The 22,367-nt window shown below is 39.0% G+C and overlaps 1 long non-coding RNA gene across 1 annotated transcript in view; it reads right to left on the bottom strand.

Moving 5' to 3' along the window:
• LOC113034829 (uncharacterized) overlaps positions 1-22,367 on the bottom strand; it is a 100,830-nt gene that overhangs the window by 57,216 nt on the left and 21,247 nt on the right. Inside the window, exons 3-4 of the long non-coding RNA XR_013900872.1 lie at positions 7,292-7,352; positions 4,661-4,736 (exon numbers count right to left, since the gene is read on the bottom strand). This is a non-coding gene — a long non-coding RNA (uncharacterized LOC113034829). The remainder of the gene's footprint in view (positions 1-4,660; positions 4,737-7,291; positions 7,353-22,367) is intronic.

Below are 22,367 nucleotides of genomic sequence, written 5' to 3'. Positions count from 1 at the left end.
TGACATGATTTACAAGCACCTTCTATTACAAACCACTACAAATCATTTTTAGAAATATAGGAGCACTTCTGACCTGAACTGATGAGAAGCAAACTGGAAACAAAAACGGTCTCCCAGTCAAAAATGACCTTTTTTGTCGTTTTAATTCAAACCAAGAAGTTAAAGAGAACATCCTGACAATGAACATGGACCAAAATACCAAATGGTCTAGTTTAAAATTCACCTTTTAATGAATAATTTATAAATCCACTTTCCCCACTTCAAATCCTGTAATGGCGGCAGAGACAAATCCTTCAGTGGAGTGTGATATTTCCTCTTCCATCTCTAAAAGTGATTTAGGTCTTTGTGTCTCATCCTAGTCAATCTACCCCATCGCTCCACCTCGAGTGGCAGCTCTCACTCACCCTAGCCGCTATTCAATCAACCCCTTATTCCTTATTCATATGCTAACCCCTATAGCAGAACCCCTTTGGCCAAGTGTACTGTGAGATAGATGTTAACATGTGTAATCCCCTATTAACTCACACAAGACAACGTATCCTCCGTGGACACCCTCTCTCCCCGTGGGATTTGCCCTGTGAGAGAGGAGGGGCTGATGGGTAATGGTTCAGAGAAGCTCCCCTCTGTTTCAAGGCATTCTCCCTCCTGCCTCCTTCCCCTACAACCATGGTGTATGAGCTGAGATCACCACCGTCGACGATTTAACTGATATGGACGAGCGTTGGCATTTATATGGCATTTATTCATATTGATCCAAGCCCTAAAGGAAGTGCTTTGATTTGTGAAAAATATAGTCAATTAAATGCTTCTAATTAAATTAAGCAGGTAATGTAGACATTACCTTAGTAGGACCTAAATATGATTCCTATTTGGTAAACCTATATATGGAAAAGTCTGTGAAATATCTTTATTACACATGGGTGAAATGCTAGCATTGAAAAACCCTGCAGCACAATATAGTTTTTATGGGACTGACAAGGTTGTTGATTTATAGCCCTGATCAACTAACTGTATCAATTTGCCAGTTTATTAGATGATGATTTAACAATAAAATAATTTAAAGACTGCTTTCTTTGAGCCACTGCTGTCACAAAATACACACAAGATTCAATTCTCAGGACTACGGTTGGTGTTCTGTCTAGGAGCTTTGCATTTTGTTTTAGGCCACAGACCAGCTTCTGTTTCATTAACTCTGTGTTTATAGGTTATAGTGCCAAAACTGACTGGCTAGGAAGAGAAACAGACAAAACTGACTGAAAGTCAGTTAGTTAGTTTGAATGGTCATCAATACATGCAGAGCAGGAAAGGAGAAAGGTACAAAAGCTAGTGTCTACAGCCATCTGTAACACACAGTGGGGGCTCTGTCACGGTGCTGCATGTTAGCCAGTGGTGTTGGAGATCTTTTGAAAATTAACAGACTTATGAACACAGAAAAGGGCCGTCATATTTTGATCCACTGTGCAATACCAGCTTGTTAAAAAAGTACAAATTCAGTTTTTGACTTATACCCTGCACTTCTATTTATGCATGCACATTTTGATAAATTACTGCACCTACTTGTCATTTTCTTAGAAAAATATAAAGACATGAGATAGCTCAAGAATTTTGTACAGTACCGTATCTCAAAGAAGACAAAGGTTTCTGTTTATAAGCATCTCAAGGGCAACACCCACCAGCAGTTTGTGATGTTTATAAAAAAAAACACCCACTGTTAGAACTGTCAGGATCAAGATGAGGATCACTGTTTCAAGATAACCCCCCGTCATATTATTCAGTACCAGCCCTCGTGAAACAGCCCAGTGTCCTACAAATTACAAACACATTTGACAATTACCCAACCTCACAATTTTCTCCTGAAAAATGAGTTACCATTCAGTCACAAACAGGCAGTTAACATTTGGGTTTCCATAAACTGTAATTAAAACTCTTCCCAAACCTTAACCATGTGTTTCAGCATTATAACCATGCCTTAACAATATGGATTTCCATTTATTAAAAATAAAAATACTTTATTTCTACCTGGATAAGAACATCCTATCTACACCTTGATCCTGACTTTTTCTTATGTTTGTGCTGTGGGCATATATGTTTTCTGGCAGGCAGCAAAATAATACATATACATTTTTATAATGACTATACTGTAAAGTTATTAGAAGCCTAATAAATAAAAGTAAAAAACAAACAGATAGCAATGATTTTTAAACATGAAAGACTACACGTCATCTACACTCAGGAAGAGTTAAGCATAAACAGGGGTGACATCATCTTTGTGGACTAAGTGGCTGTTTTAGGCTGGCCTGTATGTGCATGGGATGTGTATGCATGCCTCATTGAATTTCACATTATGTACTCTAATCTGTCCAGAGAACTACAAAGGAAACCTTAGACGGAAGACCTTGAAAAGTTTTGTGACTTTTTTGAAATGGTTTCAGAGTGCAGGCAGACACATTTCTGAGAGAAGGTGTTGATAACTTTGCTGCTTGGTGGTTGTTGTTGGTTGTTTTTTTTTTTTTTTCAGAGGAGCTGTATGGGCTAGCAATGAGAAGCATTTCATATCTGAGAAAATTTCCTTAAAAATGATGACTGTTTTACATTTCTGGATGTAGATATGAGAGTAATTTCCACAATAACAGAAAGAAATGCTAGAAAGTATTTAAAGCTCCAGAGGTTTTGTGGTGCAATGGTCTCTAAACACTCCCAAATCCATTTCAAGTGACATCAACAAAAAAATCTAAGGGTGTTACTCCTTCAAGCTGCCAGATTTCTTTCCTCTTTCCCATTATCCCTCCCTTATTCTCTCTGGAAATGTGAAATTAGCTGAAACATGAGGACAATTACAAGAAGGCCTAGCATAAAGGCTGGGGGACTGGGAAAATAAACTGATCACAGACCCCTGAACAAATCTGGTTTACTTTACAAAGCCTCCTCTGAACTCCTGCCAACGTTTCCCCCGTCTAGAAATGTTCTCCCAGAGCAGCTTCGTGTTTACACCTTGAAAATCGCTGCATGATCAAGAGGGAAGAGACTCCGATGCATTCCCTTCCTTTGTTCTGACAGAGGACGCTCGGCTGAGAATTGTACGTCAAAAGTAACATTAGAAATATCTAATTGGCTAAAAATATGTAAGTAATTCTTTTGAAGGTTTTTTTACCCCATTTTTTTTGGTTTTAGGGCTCTCGGCTATTAACATCAAATGTGTGGGAAAACACACCCAGTAAGCTATCGTCTATGGTGTCTCTTACTTAAGAATAGATCCTTTTTTTCAGCACCAAAGATCACCGAGGCATTATATAGCTTTTCTCATTACTGCGTTTTCCAAACAGAGTGCAAGGGGCAGTAATGCATGGCTGAATTACTCAGGGATAGTATTCAGGGATAATGGTTGTAGGGCTGATGTCTTATACTGCACAGCTGTAAGGGGGTCCTGTGAGAGACATCAGAGGACTGTCGTTCATGTAAACTGATTTTGTCAGAACAAAACTAAAGGACTTTATCTTCACTGAAAAAAAACAAACAAACCAAAAAGTTTTCATTGCAGGATTAAGCTTGTTTGGGAGACTTAGCTTCTAGTAACTGATCTTTAATGAATATGACTTTAGTGGCGACTAATCTAGTCCAAAGAAAATTGTTATCTCCGTGTGCAGTAATTTATATTCGATGCTACGGCTCTGTTCTGGGAACTCCCTGTTCTTCTACAGGCATACACAGAATGAATAAAGTGGGAACAACAGCAGGAACACATCAGTTCAGCGACTGATAAAGTTAGACACCAGAAAAGATGGATAAAAGGGAGTCTCAAAGTGGCTTTCAGGAGCTGTAAGCAACTTAAAGCAGCTTAAATAATTATTACTATATGAAATGCATAGTAGGGCATCAGCTGGCAAATGCAGCTGAGCTGGACTCCATGGCTAACTACGTCTCTATTTACCCAAAAGCTGGAACTGGACTTCTTTATTCCTAACTGAACCAGGTTAAGTTTTTGAAATATATAAGAGGTTAATGAATGTTCAAAAGGTAACACGATTGCTGATACTTTTTCACAATTTGCTGAATCCTTAGACAGCGGGGTTAAATATTTATTGGCGTAATTGCAAATGAAGCTTCAAGGTTCTCAAATGACATACATTTCCACACGTACACACAGAACTATTTAAATAGCCAAAGAGTCATAAAGTTTAGTGTGTGCATTTGTGCTCTCATGAGGACAAAACCAATACATTTCAAACAGTTGCCTCTCTCTTTATCTTCAAGCCAAAGTGTAACTTTTCTACACAAGTTTTCTCATAACATAATAGTCATGCATGCTATTAATCACATAAATTCTCTTGGGAAAGTTAAAATCCAAAAACAAATGCTTGCCCTGATGAATCTGCTTGCTAAGTGACAAAAATATCACCTGCAAACTAGTTTCTTGGCATATTTTATGACTAGATATAATTAGTTTTTCTTATTATTATTATTGTGTTATTGTTTAAGCTAACCTTTGTTAGCTCTTTGTTATGACTAGGAGACAAAAGGTACTTTGAGGTAGGTTAGCTGGGGTGGCAGCATATGGCTTTGGTCATGGTACAAAACCTACAGTGTCTGCCATATGTGAGCGCATTTTGTATGCTCAGCCCATACAGCCTTAGAGCTTAATGGCTATAACAATTATACATACCTCCTCTGATCTTGTATCACAGAAGACTTGGTTTCACTCCAGCATGATTCAATCAGCTGCAACATGTCTGCCGTCTCTGAAAAGATAAATTATGCCATTACTGTTCTGAACTGCAGCACTGTGCTCTTGAAAAACTGTAGAGCTACACTGAGCTTTAAAGGAAATGTCACTAATTACCCCGCTTTTGTTTAGGATAATATTGTTAAGTCATTCATCATTGCAAGGGGTTCTGCTCCAGCTGAAGAATTATGAATAGGCATGTCTTTTGCCTCCTGGCAATATAATTTATATACATGATATTTTGGCTCCTGTCATATTCCTTACACTGACGCTTTATTCAACAATCAGTAGTATAAAACACAACAATCCTGAAAAAAAAAAAAAGAAGAGCATATCAATATATCAGAAAATGTACTGTCGGCTGTTTAAACATGGAGCCAACTATTTCAACCTACTTTCAGCATAACATTTTCTTGGCAGACCTAAGATAACTATTCTTTTAAAATGGAGTTGCAAAATATAAATTCCAGACAACATCTGACAACAAAGGAAAGTCAGTTTGACAGGGGAGACACACTTAAATAATACATTAAGTACTTTTTTTTCGTATTGGTTTTTAAAATGGCTTTAAATTATTGCAGTACCTTGCAGCATTTACTCTCCCTGAAATCTCCACTGTTTCTGGGAGATTTTTCACACCCCTCTCATTTCATTTTGATGCTAGCGTGTGATGGTGGCACAGCAAGGCATCCCTCACATTTCCAATAAAGTTGGCACAATGTGGCTCTGGACTATTAATATCACACAATGCCACGACCACAGTGGTGGCATCTGCCGACTTAGGCCTCCCCCTTTCCTCTACCTCTCCCTCTCGTCTCATCCCCCACTCCTGTCCTTTCTTTTCCTCCCTCTCCATCTTGCTCAGATGGACTGTGCAGCCTCGTAGTATGACGCACAGCTTGGTGAAAAGCAGTTGAACCGTTGCCAGAAGCCCCATGCTGTTCTGGCTATTTCCATCTTTGAAAAGTAAATGAACTGAAATTGCAAAATATGTGCTAACTTCCTTCAAAGTCAGGGCAAATGAGAATCTTAAAACTCATCGGCATTTTTTTTGCACTTTTTAAACACAAGACAGTAATTTTTTTCTCTCCAGTACCATTACTGTTCATCCTTCACAGTTCTGTCTCATTCTACAAGTAACTGCTTGAGCTCTAAAGTCATTTATGAAAGTAATGCTGGATTATATCAGCTTTGGAGAGGACTAAAATGGACATTACTTATGGGCAAATGTTTGAGATTATGACTATAATATGAACACAATGGCATTTATATCAAACAGGACTCCTCTACATAGGCCATCATCACCAGTGTTTTATGTTTGAGGCAGCACTTCACACTAATCCTTTCTTAGGACTCAGTTGGCATTTATTATGAGAAACATTTTGGACAACTGTCCGCCCGCTCATGGCGCTCGCGTTTCATTAGTTTCACTTGTGCTTTAATTGATCTTTATTTCCCTTGATTACGATCATAATTAAACACCAGAAAGCTGTTCAAGCTACCAGCCATCTGCCAGGTTGGATGATGGGCAGCATCAGTGTGGGTATATGGGTACAAGGCCACCATGGTGCACCATCAAATGTGCTATAATAAGGTCAGCTGGATTTAGCTTCAGTGTCCTGCATTTTTGCAAATAATTTGTTAAAAACAACGAAAAAAAAGCTTATTTTATTTTTATTTTTTTGTTTTGGAAAAGAGAAGAAGTGAGGAAGAAAGTAAAGTGGAAGATTGTAAAGAGACTAAAATAGTCTATTTATTGAGTAAATGTGATTACTGATCTGAATGTACTGTTGCTTATCAAACAAAGTGAATCTTTGAACACAGAATAGAGTAAGTGGCTGGCAGGCTCTTTGGGGCTTCATAATGATTAAAAAGGAGAGATGAAAAGTAAAAAAGTTCTAATTAAGTACAAATACTTTGTTATTGTACTTAAGTTGAATATTTATGCATCTGTCTTTTACTTGAGTATTTATTTTTCTGAGAATATTTCACTTTTAGTCCCTACATTTTACCTCAAATATCTCTACCTTTTGCTTTTTACATTTTCAACAGGCTTGTTTAACGCAATTGAGGGAAATCATTTATTATTTTTGTTACTGTGTGTGCCTTGCCAATATCAATCCCAATTGAACCTAAATTGGGATGATGATAACATATAAAAGCCAACCCACTGGTGCATTCATCATTGGTGATGACTTATGTAGTTAAGAAAGAGACAAAACAATAAGTGAGCAAATTTCAGAAAACACACAAAATGTGTCTGCAAGATGAAGATACAGTTCTTAGTGAGAGAAAAGAAAGTTAAAGTGCACCAAGTTTATCCTCAGAGATGAAGGAAGAAGTAAGAAAGAGAGAACAGGACCCTGGTATTAAATCATATTAATATAACATGAAGTCCAGTTAGCTTTGCACAAAAATGGTTAATAGAAACGTCCTCCAAAGAGCTACTTTATTTTTAATATGTTGAGAGCATTTTAGAGCTTATACATTTCACTTTGACTTTAGTGAAGTTGAAACACTACTTTAATGTTAACCAGTGTATTTTTTCACAAGTATCTGTAAGCAGCTTACTTCAGAAGCTGGATGTCAGAGCAGGGAGTGATGTCACCTCCAAGTTGAGCGCATTCCAGTGCTAAAGTCGGAAAAACAAGGAAAAACAGGATTTGTTTTGCTTCTTAGCAAGTGTTACACCCCGGCCTAGGCAACCGGGGTGCAACGTAGAAAAACAAAGATAAGGAAAATAAAACCACGAAGGCCCTCCACCAAAATCCCAAAACGAAGGTGTCTCAAACGAAAATATTAACAAACCCATTCACAACTATTTACAACAGACTATTTATTTACAACAAACACACCAAACTATTTACAACACGGGGGAGATCGCGACCATGACATACTGAAACACAGGGTTTAAATACATAGGAGGAGCAATCAGGGAATGGACCACAGGAGGGAAACACAGCTGGGGCAAATTAGAACTGACGAGACAGGGAAAACGTAAACTGAACACACTAAAATAACACAGACTTTCAAAGTAAAGCAGGAAATACATAACAGTCACGCAAAAACAAAACACTGACACACCGAAACGTAACATTTCCCCCTACCCAAAAATCAAACATGTAACCCCAAGTGAAATGTTTGATCAAAACCGGATGAAGGCTGGTGGAGGCTGGAGCGGTCCCACGGACCCTCCAGCGAAGACGGATGAAGTCTGGAGCGGTCCCACGGACCCTCCAGCGAAGGCAGACGAAGGCTGGAGCGGTGCCTCGGACCCTCCAGCGAAGACGGACGAAGCTGATGAAGGCTGGAGCGGTCCCACTGACCCTCCAGCAGACGACGAAGGCTGGAGCGGTCCCTCGGACCCTCCAGCGAAGGCAGATGAAGACTGGAGCGGTCCCTCGGACCCTCCAGCGAAGGCGAATGAAGGCTGGAGCGGTCCCTCGGACCCTCCAGCGAAGGCAGACGAAGGCTGGAGCGGTGCCTCGGACCCTCCAGCGAAGACAAACGAAGGCTGAAGCGGTCCCTCCAACGGACCCTCCAGCGAAGACGGACGAAGCTGATGAAGGCTGGAGCGGTCCCACTGACCCTCCAGCAGACGACGAAGGCTGGAGCGGTCCCTCGGACCCTTCAGCGAAGGCGGATGAAGGCTGGAGCGGTCCCTCGGACCCTCCAGCGGAGACGGACAGCTGAAGCGAAGGCAGACGAAGATGATGAAGGCTGGAGCGGTCCCACTGACCCTCCAGCAGACGACGAAGGCTGGAGCGGTCCCTCGGACCCTCCAGCGAAGGCGGATGAAGGCTGGAGCGGTCCCACGGACCCTCCAGCGACGACAAAGGCTGGGGCGGTCCCCGGACCCCCCAGCGAAGGCAATCCCGGACGAGCCCCCATATGTTACACCCCGGCCTAGGCAACCGGTGTGCAACGCAGGAAAAATAAAAATAAGGCAAAAACACACGAGAAAAAACTAATACGGGCTTCCACAAAAGTAATCCCAAAACGACATTTAAAGCAAGATACGACATTTATTTACATCACCAAACACAAGGCGCCAAACTATTTACAACGGGGGAGATCGCGACCATGACCAACTGACACACAGGGCTTAAATACATAGAAGGAGCAATCAGGAAAATGGACAACAAGAGGGAAACACAGCTGGGGCAAATTAGAACTGACGAGACAGGGAAAATGTAAACTAAACACACTAAGATAACACAGACTTTCAAAGTAAAGCAGGAAATACATAAGTCATGCAAAAACAAAACACTGACACACCGAAACGTAACAGCAAGGCAGAGCTATTCATGTGTCACCAGCAATACAGCACAATCCTTGCTTTCATATGCTTAAAAACAACACTGCTGCTTGTTCTCTGTATGGTTATTTAGACTGCACAAATACACAACAGTGGCTGCGCAGATTACAAGTGTTACAGTTTTGCTACTATTTGCATGCACTGCCGCCATCTTGGATTGTAAAGTCAGGGTTCATGGTGGTGCTCTAACTTTCTGAGGTGAATGTCTGACCTGTAGCGGCTTTCCAGTTGAAAATTACTACTGATAACTTGGAAATTCTGAATTTAAAGGGAACACAATACTACTTTTAACAGTGGGGATCCACTGCCAAGGTATGGCTTCAATTTGGTGGACTCTATCTGAACATCAGCTAGCTGATAACTTTGTTTAATTTAACTGTAGTGGAGAGCAATACCAAAAGGATCTGATAAGAACTGGGGAGAAGATGAGGTAATGTCATGTGCCCTAACAGGATGCTGAACACCAGTTTCAACTTGTGCTTTCAACCATACAACTCATGAAAATGCAAGGCTGTGGATCAAAGACATCAATAGTCATCCAGTCAAAAGACCACATTCTCATGATGAAAACAGATGCTATTAAAAATGTCTACTTTACATTTTGATTTTCTTTGGATTAAGTCCTTGCTTTAGATTTGTGTTCATTCCAATTTTTATCGTCGAGACTCTATGCAGTTCAAATCGAGTTATAAACTTAATCAATCCTTACTCTCCTGCATCGACTCCTTTATGATTAGCCGAGGTCACCGTGTTTTATTGACCTGATAACCTAAGATTAAAATGGCAGAGAGTATTTGACTTGAAGTGGAAGAAATGGGCAGGGCAGAAATATAGAGCTGCACAAATTAGACTCCTTTCAGTAGCTCTTACTAGTTAAACACATCATAAACGAGAGATGACGTGAACTAATTTCTTCTGGTGCGTTCTCTGATCCCTTCACTATTGTGAAAAGCAGTCCATAAAGAAAGCAATATATGAGAGGTGGTGTGTAAATCTGGGCTGAGGTGAAGAGGCAGACCCTGCATGAAGAGTGATGGATGAGGTGGGAATCCTGCCCTTTCTTTCTCTGTTACCCTCGATCTCTGAGGTCTATTCCATCTCTTTCCACTGGGATAAGGAGAGACATGCATGCATTCTTGACCTCTATAAGGAAACAAGGTGCTGTTGCCACAGCTGCATGCTTGCCTTTCAGAAGCAGCCATTGCTCTGTAGCAGGTTTAGGGAGTTTGTGCCTTGGCCAACAAATCCAATGAGCAACAGCTTCCTTTCATGGACTGTATACATGAAGAACTGAAGGACAGGGCATATTTCAGCACATGCAATACTCAAATTAGAAAATGAAAAGAAAGAAAGGAGTTTGAAGTTCACTCAAACATGATGACAGGATACAGACCAAAAGACTTTCAGATTTTTAAATACTGAAACAGCCTTGTTTCAGTTACACAATCATAGTTAAGAAAATGTAAACAGAGATTTTTTTAAACCAACTTGAAAGTCAAAAGCCAAAAAATCTTGAAAAAAGAAATCAAGTCTAGTGTGAAGTTTGCCTACATGCAACATCATCACATGTACTACTCTGTGGCAAAGTTATATAATGTTGTATGATATTGTCACTGTTTTTAACTGCAAGATTTCATTAAATAGGGGTTAGCAGTGTTTCTGATATTAAGCTTAGACCATACTGGCGACTGCTGCTGCTTTGAATTAATGAAAGTGCAAAAGAAAGGTACTTTATATTTATTCAATTTATTTTGGAGAATTATTAATAAGAGTTTGCCAAATGACAAATGAATCAACAGCACACCTTTGTATCAAAACATAAATAAATAGTTTCCCATCACCTAAACTAACTATTGAGCATAACTTCAGATGGAACCTCCAAATTGTACACACATTGTAAATGTAAAATAATTCAGTATCAGAACAAATCTGTGAAAACCATAAGGTTATGCAACATTACCTCTGTAGGTACAAATTTAAACCCCCAGCTGTGAAAGTTGTTACAATTTTGGTCCAATTCTGCTTTTCTGCCTGTGAAGTCAAACTGCCTTATAGTGCAACTGAGACACTGGTATAAACTTTATTATCCTTCATTGTTAATGTTGCAGGCCAACAACCTGCTTGAACAGGAATTATGTTGAAGGATTTCATGGGATCTATAAGCTGTTTAAGCAAATTATAGTAAGGTAAAATATTTAGATTTCACAGCCATGCTCTGTAAAGACAATGAACCCATCATCCACTGTTCTACTGAACTCTGGCACCACTACTGTGGCCCCTTCAGCATTAACGCATATGGCTTTCCTTAGATCATTACTTCCATTAAGTCATTAAGCCTTGGCCTAAGCAAAGGCTGTTAGTTAGTCACATTAAAGAGTTAACACTTTCCGTCTCCACAACCTGATGGGTTGACATGTCTGCCGTCGCAACTGACACATGGATCCTTCCCTATAATTAGGAAAATTGCTCTTAACAGGTCCGCTGTTTAGTAATGGTCTCATTTCTTCCATCTTCCAAACTGCAAGAAGATGTCCCCATTAACTCTTTGCACCAAGGCTAAAGCCCTTCTGTGTCCATTCAACACTGTTTGATCCATCACCACCCACCCCTACACCCCCATCTCACACACACACACATACACTCTTCTTCTAATGGTTTTAATGAGCCACCTCATGGCCCTTTCCCCTTACAGATCTTTAACATATTTTTGGAGACCTTTGATCGAACAGCTATCATTTTAAACTTTTTGGGAGGGAGTTAATACTATATGTGAGGAGGGGAGAGGGCAATTTGGGAAGAATGAAGGATGGTGAGACGATTCGGCGGAGAATAACATGCCAAGCTTTCATCTCCCCCCCTTCCAACCAGTACCCAGCACTCCATCCCTTCATCTCACCCCTCCATCCCTTCGCTACCACCACACACCCCCACTTCTCTGACCAAATTAAATTGAAACCAGATGGAGTAGGGCCTGGACTGTGCGTTGTGTCAGATTGTCATGGAGCATTAACCATGATTTCACATTGAAATGGTCTGCAGGCCAGAAAGAAAGCAATGAGAGACGTAGAGAGAAAGATAGAGGGATAGAGACAGAGAGGTGGGGCTTAAATGATACAGGGATAAGAGAAGAGCAAGACTGTCAGAGAGAAAGAGTGAAGGAAAGAGAGAAGACTGATGAATATGCTCCTGCTGCCAGCAGATCAATCCCACTGATCGCACAGCTGGCACAGGCTGATGATATGAACGCCATATGACATGGAGACAGGCCTGCATCAGGGAGGCCCAGGATGGTGTCATACCTTTACAGATAGGATTAAACATCCTACATAAATCTGAATCCAAATCCAATTACTTGTGATTAAAATTTGCATATCACCCAGAAAGTTAAACTTCAGTGGACTAAAGTTTTTCTTTACTCACTTGCTTTGCCCTTAGGATGTCTAGTTTACCTGTAGCTGAATCGTGTATCTTTTTTTGTTCTACTGATACCTTGCTGTTGCTTAATCTAGAATGAGTCCAATAAATTTCCACTGAGAGAAGACTGATGTTGTTGCCAAAAAGCTAGCCACAGCACTGTGCCGGAAAAATAGGCACAAAATTGGAGACCAAATATGTGGTCTCCAAAATATGATTTCAAAGATGCATATTCCAGATTCTGTTTGGAATAATTTCCTTGCAATAAGTAAACTACCACTACATAACATTCAGTTCTTTAACCTGCCAAAATGTTAAGTGGTTCTCAAAAGCCACCTAGGCAGAACTGGCTTTGTACCTGCACAAACACAGAAAAAGTGTAAGGTTATCTGGTTTGTCAAACTAGGGAAACAGTGGTTAAAGACTGCAGTGTGACTAAAATTATTGCAAACACGTGCAGTGAATTTGATGCATTTAAAATGGTCGTCTCAAAGATCGGGATCAGGTCTTCGACCACTCACAGTCAGCTGGCATCTTCAAAGTAGTTGGTGCTTAGGATGGTGATAAAACTACAATAAGACAAAATCTCTCTGAATCACTTGGAGGCTGAAAGGGGTCCAGCTGGCAACTGCATCAATCCCTTTATGATAGTATGAAAATTAACTGTGATATTCTAGTGAAAATTGCAAATTTGTTACCAACAATAAATACAGAAATTCAATATAATATAACTGAATTTGGTTGAATTTAACAAAAATACACCACCTGCCAACAAGATAAATCGAATCAAAGGGACTTGTTACAGAAAAGTTGCTTCATGAGACTGGACTGACTGAAACAGGTTGGCCGTCTGTCTGCCTGTCTAAATTAGATGTCAAACTTTCACCAAACTGACTGAAAATGACTGAGGTCAGTCCAAGTTGGCCCTCAATTGTTTGGAGACAGGTTTGCAGGTTTGAAAGTGGTTGCCCAGAGGCTCAGGGTGTTAGACGCTCATCACAATGCAATCACCGAGCAACCAGCAGTTTCGCCTGCTCACAAGGAGGTCGCCACCCTATTTTTATTCTACTTTAACTGAGTCAATTAGGCAACTGTTTTACACAGGGCATGCATATGCATCTACAAAAAGTACAAAATGTATGCAGTCTCTAAAAGAACTGCACCCTAAGACCACACCTCCCTTAATGCAACTCAAGAAAGTCTTTCGCCCTTTTTTAAAGGCTAAATGCCCACAACTTTTAAACCAGCATCTCTGGTTCGTGATTTGTCAAAGCTCCCCTCGACACAGGAACCATTATAAAACTAATTTAACAAATTCAGTAGTGCCTCTTTTGTATCTTTTAACAATGAAATCAGGACATATTCCTAATTTCCATAAACCTCCAATCTGCTCTCTTTCTTGAAACTATTCCAACAACTACATGAAACTTCACTCTCATTTTCTTCTAACTTTGCCCAACTATTAGATGAGTGTAATACTCTTAACCATAGTGAAACATTCATCTTCCATTTGCCACCAAGGGATCAACGCTCCACTTAACCTCTCGAGGGATAGAATTACAAGTTTGACTTCAACCACTGATATCTTCTCATTGCAGGTGTCATTACCCCAGCTTATAATTGACAGAAGCATTAACATGTCATTAACACATAAGCTTAGACTTATATTTGAACCTTTTAATGAGGCTATCATTCAACATTAATAGATTAGTTATCATGGGTAATGACTGAGGTGTCTTTGCCCGTCCCCACAGGTCGGTGTAAAAAAACACCTCAGTGTAATGTTTTTGGTTTGGGGGTGGTTCGGTCCATCAGGAAATGAGACGGGAGGTCGTTAAGGGCAAACGTAGGAAGACAAGGCTAGGTACTGTCATCCATACAGGGGTCTTTAGATGTGGGTAATAATGAACGAAGAAGACTGCACAGTAGGCTAAAGAAAGTTTAATAAAAAGAAAAAAAAGTCAGTCAATAGTTTTGTCCAAGTGTACAAATAGCCCAGCCTCATACCTGCTATGATAAAATAGTAGCAAACATGATATTCAAACCAGTTGGCAATTATTCTACTATGTCTTTAGCCCTTTGCTTACCAAAGTGTGGCAATACTGAATTTAAGCTGAATTAGAGATAGATGCTTCTGCCCCAATGCTGGCCTTTAGCCTGGACACACTGCGCACCAAAATGAACAATCATTTGCAATGTGAATACATATCCAGAAACAAGTTAATATATTAACTTTTTATCTAATAAATTGCAAATGAATAAAGAAGGGTGAGATGTTAAAGCGATATCACCTAGATGTTAATTCCAAACACGCCGTGGTTTAAAAATCACCCACTGATGTAGCCCTTGAATAAGCAATTGTATTTTATTAGAAGTTTCCAGGCCATTAGCTTATCTGCTCTCTAACCCTTAAACTATTACCCCCCATGTGCCACATACTAATCACACTCGCTAGAGCCATTCCTTGGTTACATCAGGCTTTGAATTAAAGACTACAATTAATCTCCTAGAATGCCTCCTGTCACCTCTGCCACAGCTGATGATTGATTAAAGCTGGCTCTGTTGTGGCAGTGCCTGAACCAGGCTAGAGTTTCACCAACAGGAGAAGCAGTGTGAATGGTGAGGTCCTTTCAATGCCAGACTCATGGCTTGTGAGCCTTTGAGGCCTCGCAATCCCCCTTCCCCTAAACTCCTCTGATGTGAAAACCAGGTAGCCCTTTACCCCTCCACAGCACTCTCCAGCCTCCTGTCTTTCCTCCTTCACTCCCTTTTCGCAGTCCTAACGGACTTGGTGATGGATAGTATTTTACTCCTCAGAAACACATTGTTTTCTTTAGCACAGCAGGGTATTCTATTTGCAAAGGTCTGGTTGGTGAAGTATTGTGGATATCTATCACTGCAGAGGTGCCTCTGGTAAGCGTGGTGCTTCCTTTGAAAGGAGGAGGAGTTGTGTGCAATGGATAGTTGAAGCTGTCAGATCCATATTCTGACACAAGGGTAAAAAAAACAACCTTTGACTAATGCTAGATGTCTATAATAAGGCGAATGTGGGTCAAACAGTAAAGTTTTTAGACTATGATTAAATTGACAAAAATTTTTATCACACCAAGTTACCAATCACATGTGACAGCAACACGTAATAATGATTTTCTTATAAATACATTCACTTAAAGGTTGTGGGTTCAGAACCTGAGCAGTTTATCAAAAGGGTCTCAGGCAGACCATGAAGCCAGAAACCACAAATATTAGCTTGCTTCAACTAACAGATGAACAAATGAACCAGACCACTGATAAAAAAAACAAAAAACAAAACCAACTAATTTTTCATGAGAGACACATTGAGCTACTCTGTCCAGCAGTGAATTTCACAGGCTTGCCATTATTCTAAGATGCAGTCATACAAGTTGGAGGCAATCATTATCAGTTGATCAACATGGATTAGCTTCTAACCTCTTTCATTGTTCCAATGTCACAGTATCTCATGTAATGCAACTCCCCTTTGAGTTTCTCTCAAGTTACAATATCACAATTACCCAAATGGATGCGTCCAAAAGAGGGCTTACCCACTCTAAATCTCCTTTTAGCACCTCATGTGAAAGTCAAAATGGCGGCATTTCGTAGATGGTGACAGATGACAACCTTGAACCCATAAGCGCACATCGGCGAGTCAAATCCAACAGTTTGAAAAGAGTCTGTCTCACAGTATTTCCACCACTTCTTTCACCTCAGGAGAGACTGAACACATATACAGAGGTCCTGAAATGTTTTACATGCTGTCCTCTGAGGGAAACTAGGGGGCATTTGTAACACAGCTATTTCACCAGAGCGATGATGTACACACCCTGGTCATGTTGAAATAGATTGGAGATGATGTGAAACACAAACAGGACGAGTGACTTGGAGACTCGAGGCCAGAAATGTATTTAATAAATAATTAAAGTAGTGTATATCACAGGTCTTTGCCTTTTATCATGTGTTAAAAAATGTTGTGGAATTCAAATATACCATACACAGGTACTGTATATGTCAGACTAATTTTGGCTTTATTGCTACCTAGTCACACACACACACACACACACACACTAACAACACATACACACATGAATGGGAGGCTAGGGTTCCTGTGTTCCTAGCAGACGGGGGAGTTGAACTTGTGACCCCTCCCTTGGGCGTGAGGCCCGGGGGGTTGCAGTATCACAAAGCTGATCCACTCCAGCCTGCCTGGCTTGGCTCGAGCACCGCCTGCCCACCCACTCCCACAGCTGGCACATAACACACAGCACTCACTGTACAGCCCAGTGCCTCACAGCAGCACTACATGAGCTCATGCTATGATGCAGCGTTAAAGCACCGCTGTGAAAATCTCCGTCTGAAAATTTAATATGATGCTCAAAATTAGTAAGTACATGAAAGATTTTTTTTAAAGTATATTTTTGAACCGAACAGGGTGAATGGCATGAGAGGATCTCACTGAGATTATTTGTTCATTTTCAGATTAAATAAAGTAAAATATAATATAGTAGTATAAACAAAAATCTGATGTAATAAAAAGGTCAAACTCTACAATGTTTTTTTAGATAATATTGTAGAGAAAGTGCTTTCAACACAGAGGTGTTTATCACAATCAATTTGATTTATAGTTTTATATATTCGATCACAAAATGTAGAGACCAAAACTCCAAAATGAAATCAAGTGCATCTCTTGCAAGCAGTACTGGCAGAATAAATATAAGATAACTCTATCTTTTTATTCATCTGCTATAGATTATTATTCATTTTAATGCTAGTAAGCTTAATTTGTATTGCACATGTGTTTTTTTATGCTAAATATGAACACAACTTGTCTTTCAATACAGCTCTTAATGCAGAAGCTGCCATGGTTCACAGGCCTCAGTTGAGTTTACATACATGCATACAGCTTAACATTTAACTAAGAATATTGAATTTAGCATAATAAATACAAATCATCTCCAGTTTAAATGAGCCCTCACTCAGGGGTTTACTTACATATGGAATATTGCCACATTGCACCATTTATTTATTTTTTACAAATTCAAAAGAGTTTAGACAAAGCTCAATATTACAAAGTGAGATTGAAAATGTAATTTTGACATTTTTATTTATACTATCGTGGAAGTCTGATTTTGAATAATGGCACAATATAAATTCGCTTTATTATTTGCAAACACAAACTTCCAAGAGTTTTAATGTAGCAGTACAAGTTATTTCTGTAATAAATTTGATGAGCTGAATTATATATATATATATATATATATATATATATATATATATATATATATATATATATATATATATATATATATATATATATATATATATATATATATATATATATATCTCATTAAAATATACATTATTAAAATTTATAAAAACTCTTTGATTCAAATACTTTAGACTGCAGACATGTTTTCTTATCTGAACCCTCAACTGTATAATAATTCCAACATTAATTAAAAAGATTATTGGTTGAACGGCAACACCGTTTTAATAATTAGGGCATTTCAGATTCATAATTATCATTTTGTAATTAAACATTTCAAAAGTGGATATGCGATGTGGTTGTTCAACCTATTAACATAATTATTTTGTACAGAATATCTTGATTTCTATTTTAATCTCATAAATCAACTATTGAGAGATGGGTATCACATAACATTTAGCAGATATAGATAAACGTATCTTTTCTGTTGCACAGTAAGACAAAATGAAAAAGAAAATCAATAAGAATCAAAATCACAATGAGCTAATAAAATGAGAATCTGCCAGATCAAATTCAGCACCTCCTAATATATTTCTATTTGAGTTATGACATGTAGAAACCAAATCATTAGAAGTAAAAAAGTAAAGTGTTGTTTTAATATTTTCCACATCTTGATGTTTTGAGTTACCCCCCCACTACTTATTAATGAGCCCCATGTCCTTTCTAAACACAGTGCAGCCAGTTTATGTTCACCAAGTTCACCAAGCTTCAAAATCCACACATTCTGGATAAAAACTGTGCACAACAACCACATTCAGAGGAGAAGAGAAGGAGAGGAGTTAGCACATGGTTATCAGGGTGTCAGCACCCCCTGCTGGTTTTAGCTGCATGACTGGGACTTCTGCCCTCTGGTCGACCCCCAGCCCAGTCACCCAAATCTCTCAAGACCTGTCCTATGATACAACAGCACCTTATTGCAACTTAAGACTTTCCCGGGAAAATTAATTGTTGAAAACACTCAGTGTGGTCCAAAAAAAGCCTATTCTTTTTACTAGACTCCATTTATGTACAAACAGAATGACAGAGTCATGTTTCTCTCTTAATTTCACCTTTTTGCCATTTTATTTTACTTTACATTTCCAAGGTCTCCTGTTCGATGACGAAATCTTATTTATCAATACCAGGGCACAGTAGTTTACGAAATATTTATGCTTCTCTATATTTAACAAGTGCTTGTGTGTCTGCTTCCATAACAAAAGTGCTAATGCTAGACCTTGCAGTAGAAAACAAGTTAATGAGTTGGCTAAGGTCATGCTTAAGATAAGTTATCTATTAATACAGCTTCAGATTAAATTTACAGAGGTGCCTATTGGTGTATTGGTGGACAGAATGTAGTGAAGGTAATTAAGAGTATAAAAATGAGCGGTCGGTGTGATATGGAGTTTTTATACACCATTATCAAGCTAAAAGTGTAATATCCTAGCTTTCATTTTAGAGTTTCTCATAAATGAGATGTTAGTTTAGGAATGAATTTATGAAAAATATTATGCCTAGAGTAATGAATGAAACTGGAATACTAAACAACTGTTATTGTATTATTTCAGATCTATTTGTGACTCGGTTTTTAATTTGATGAAAATCAGCCACCCCGGGCTGGGTTTATATAAAAATATGTTAGGATTGATGTGCAGTATTAAGCCAATTATAGTTTTGCTCTGATATTTCAATAATGCATTTCAGACACAACTGCAAAACCAAAAACTAAAAAAAGAAAAAGTCTATCAACCTTCCCCAAAGTGAACTATACACTCAAGTCTCCACTAAGACACCTGCTGACATCTGACCAAAAAAAAAAAAAAAAAGACATACGCATACTTTATGGCTTTTGAGAAATGTTGCATTTAGGATATAGTTATTTAGTGTCAGCAGTAACCACTTCAAATCATGTTTTCTGTTTCTTTTCCATTTCCTTTACTAAAGGTCAAAAACTCTGCGATGTTGCTTTAAATCACTCAAATTAGTCTTGATTAAAATAAACTACATATAATTTTTTGAACAAACAATTATCATCTAAATTATTATGATTCTCAAACAAGAGTTTAACCCTGATTTGTACAGACGGTGGAGCACAACAGGCCCAATATTGAAAAACAAGCCTCACACACTTCAAATACAGATAATCATCTATCACAGCGAAAGCTTTTTACACCACCATGTTTTCAGTTACACTTGATACTAAACCTCTTCTCAGGAGTCCCACTGTATACACCGTCACACCGTGTTTGACATCTGACTGACTTACTTCTTGATCACATAGCGATCACACAGTAATGTCTGTGATATTTTGTTTCCTGTCAATGAATTAAATCCTATATGTAATTATTCAATCCATCTAAATACCTTGATGGCCTTTTAAACCTTACTTTCACAAGTTTATATTTTTAATTTGGATTATTTTGACTGGCCAGGGCAACAAGCTAACCTCACCATTTGGTAAAACTGCATCTATACTTAGACACAGGTAAATGTTACAGTTCAAAGTGATGTCAGTTTTCTTCTTTAATTTGCATATAAACTCCTAGTTCCTAACTGCCCCCTGACTTATCTTCCTCATTGGGAAGATTTACCAGCCAAGGAATATCAAGGTCTCAAATCAAAGGGAAGGAATGTGAAAATAGAGACAGTAACAGCACATTACCATGACACCACCATCTCCCATGTGGACGCACGGGAGAAGGGTGACACTACAGGGAGTTCTGGGTCTTGTCGTTAGCCAGCAACGGGCTGCTCTCTCTGGGTTATCAGCCTTCTCCCGTGACCCCCTGGGTGGAGCAGCAGGGCTGTTCTGTTGTTTCATTATCACAGAAGTTCACGTAGCATGGAGAGGCGCCATCATTATCCATCAGGCTTAATGAGACTATCTCACTGCCGTAAAGGTCAGGCAATTACTGCTGGTGCAGTTTTCAGCCTGGAGACGCGAAGAGGTTGGAGCGAGATGGAAGCAAAATAGATAGTACATGCAGACACCCCCACCCTCACACAAACAGCTCCCATAAAGGCTACATGTTCCCGAATTTGCGCATTTCACTAAAACTTTGTATCTCCAAAGTTTATTAAAACAATCTCTTTAACCACATGGTAGACAGTTTTCAAAAAATTAAAAATAGAGCATAAAAATAACCTTAAACACAACAGTGCCCCGTATGCTAATAGATAAATGCATATGAACATTAATATCCCTGCCTAAAATGAGTGCTGCAATCGCTTATCTTGCTGTTTTTTAAAGCATCGTTTTTTTCTTGTAGTTCACTTGCAGTGTATGAGCGAGAACAACTGTCTGGATCATGTGCAGTATATGACAAGCCTATAATTGGATCAGGCATTGGACCTTTAACCCGTGGCATATGACATTACCAAGAGGCAGAGTGTATGTCTCTTTCACAGTTCTAACCATCAGCAGCCATGAGTTCTATCAGCAATGATCTCAATATACACAAGACTCTTGGGGTCAGAAGGTAGAGTGGGTTGTCCACGAATCAATGATCGATGGTTCAATGCTGCTGAATGTCAAATTTCTTAGTAAGAGCCCCAAAATTGCCTGCATATATGATAAGTATGAAAATGGGGGAAAAAATGATGTACTATATGTAAAGAATATAAAATAAATAAAATAATATAAATTCAGTCAATGTAATATAACTGAATCTACTTCTACCATCACAACAGTAAAATCTTAATGGTTAAACCTTAATTCTCAAAGTCCATTTACCAGTCTTTTTAGGAGCTTCTAATTGTTGCCTAATATGCACCTTGCCTTTAGCTATTACTTTCACCATGACAAGACAGGTGGCTATCTAAAGAGACAGTACACTTTATTTATTTCAATGGATGACTGCTGGTGTTTTATGGGAATAACTTCCTTTATATACAGTTAAATGTTTGATAAAGCAAGTAAATAAACTACTGTCCTGAAAATACAAAGTTATAAGTCAAGAGATAATTTGTTTTGTCTGGTAAAATGCTTTGTTGTTTGAGCCACTCAAAAGTAAGACAATCTGTTTGTGACATACTTGCTTTAGAGCAAATCACTTGCTCAGAGAGAAAATGTGCTTACATAACCTTGTCTCACAACTCATAGAGATATATTCTCATTGCTTAATTAGGAATGATGAATAATGATAACTTATCCAGTGCAACGACAACACTGAAATGTAGAAATTATTCTTCCCTATATTGCCACTACTTCAACATACAATCATTTAATGCCGACCAATTTCTCCAGCTATGACAAGACACCTAAAGAAAAATGTTTAAGAAAAATCGTACCCCTCCCTCCTGTCGGATCACTATCTTGCCTCCAGTGCCACAGGCAATCCTGGGACAGGTTTATGTTCCTCTCACAGAGTTTGAACCACTGGTTACAGTGTTTTAACGGCTGGATTAATGGGGTGGCAAGAGGGGCCATAAATTGATAATATAACCACTGAACATACTTGCCAGGACAATTAAGATAATACAACTGGAAATAGCGGCCCCATGAATTGCCATGGTAAAGAGCAATGGCTGCCTTACAATGATGCCCGCTCTTGAGGCCTTTGGCTGGAAACTGTCATCGCTGTTCCTCCAGATATGAGCGGCAATAAACTCCTGACAATCACACGACAGTTTGAAAGTAAAAAAGGACATTTTGAAAA

This window comes from Astatotilapia calliptera, chromosome 13 (assembly GCF_964374335.1).
Source record: "Astatotilapia calliptera chromosome 13, fAstCal68.1, whole genome shotgun sequence".
NCBI classification, from domain to species: Eukaryota; Metazoa; Chordata; class Actinopteri; order Cichliformes; family Cichlidae; genus Astatotilapia; species Astatotilapia calliptera.
Note: the sequence above shows the minus strand (reverse complement) of the source record. Positions and strands in the feature narration are given on the sequence as shown.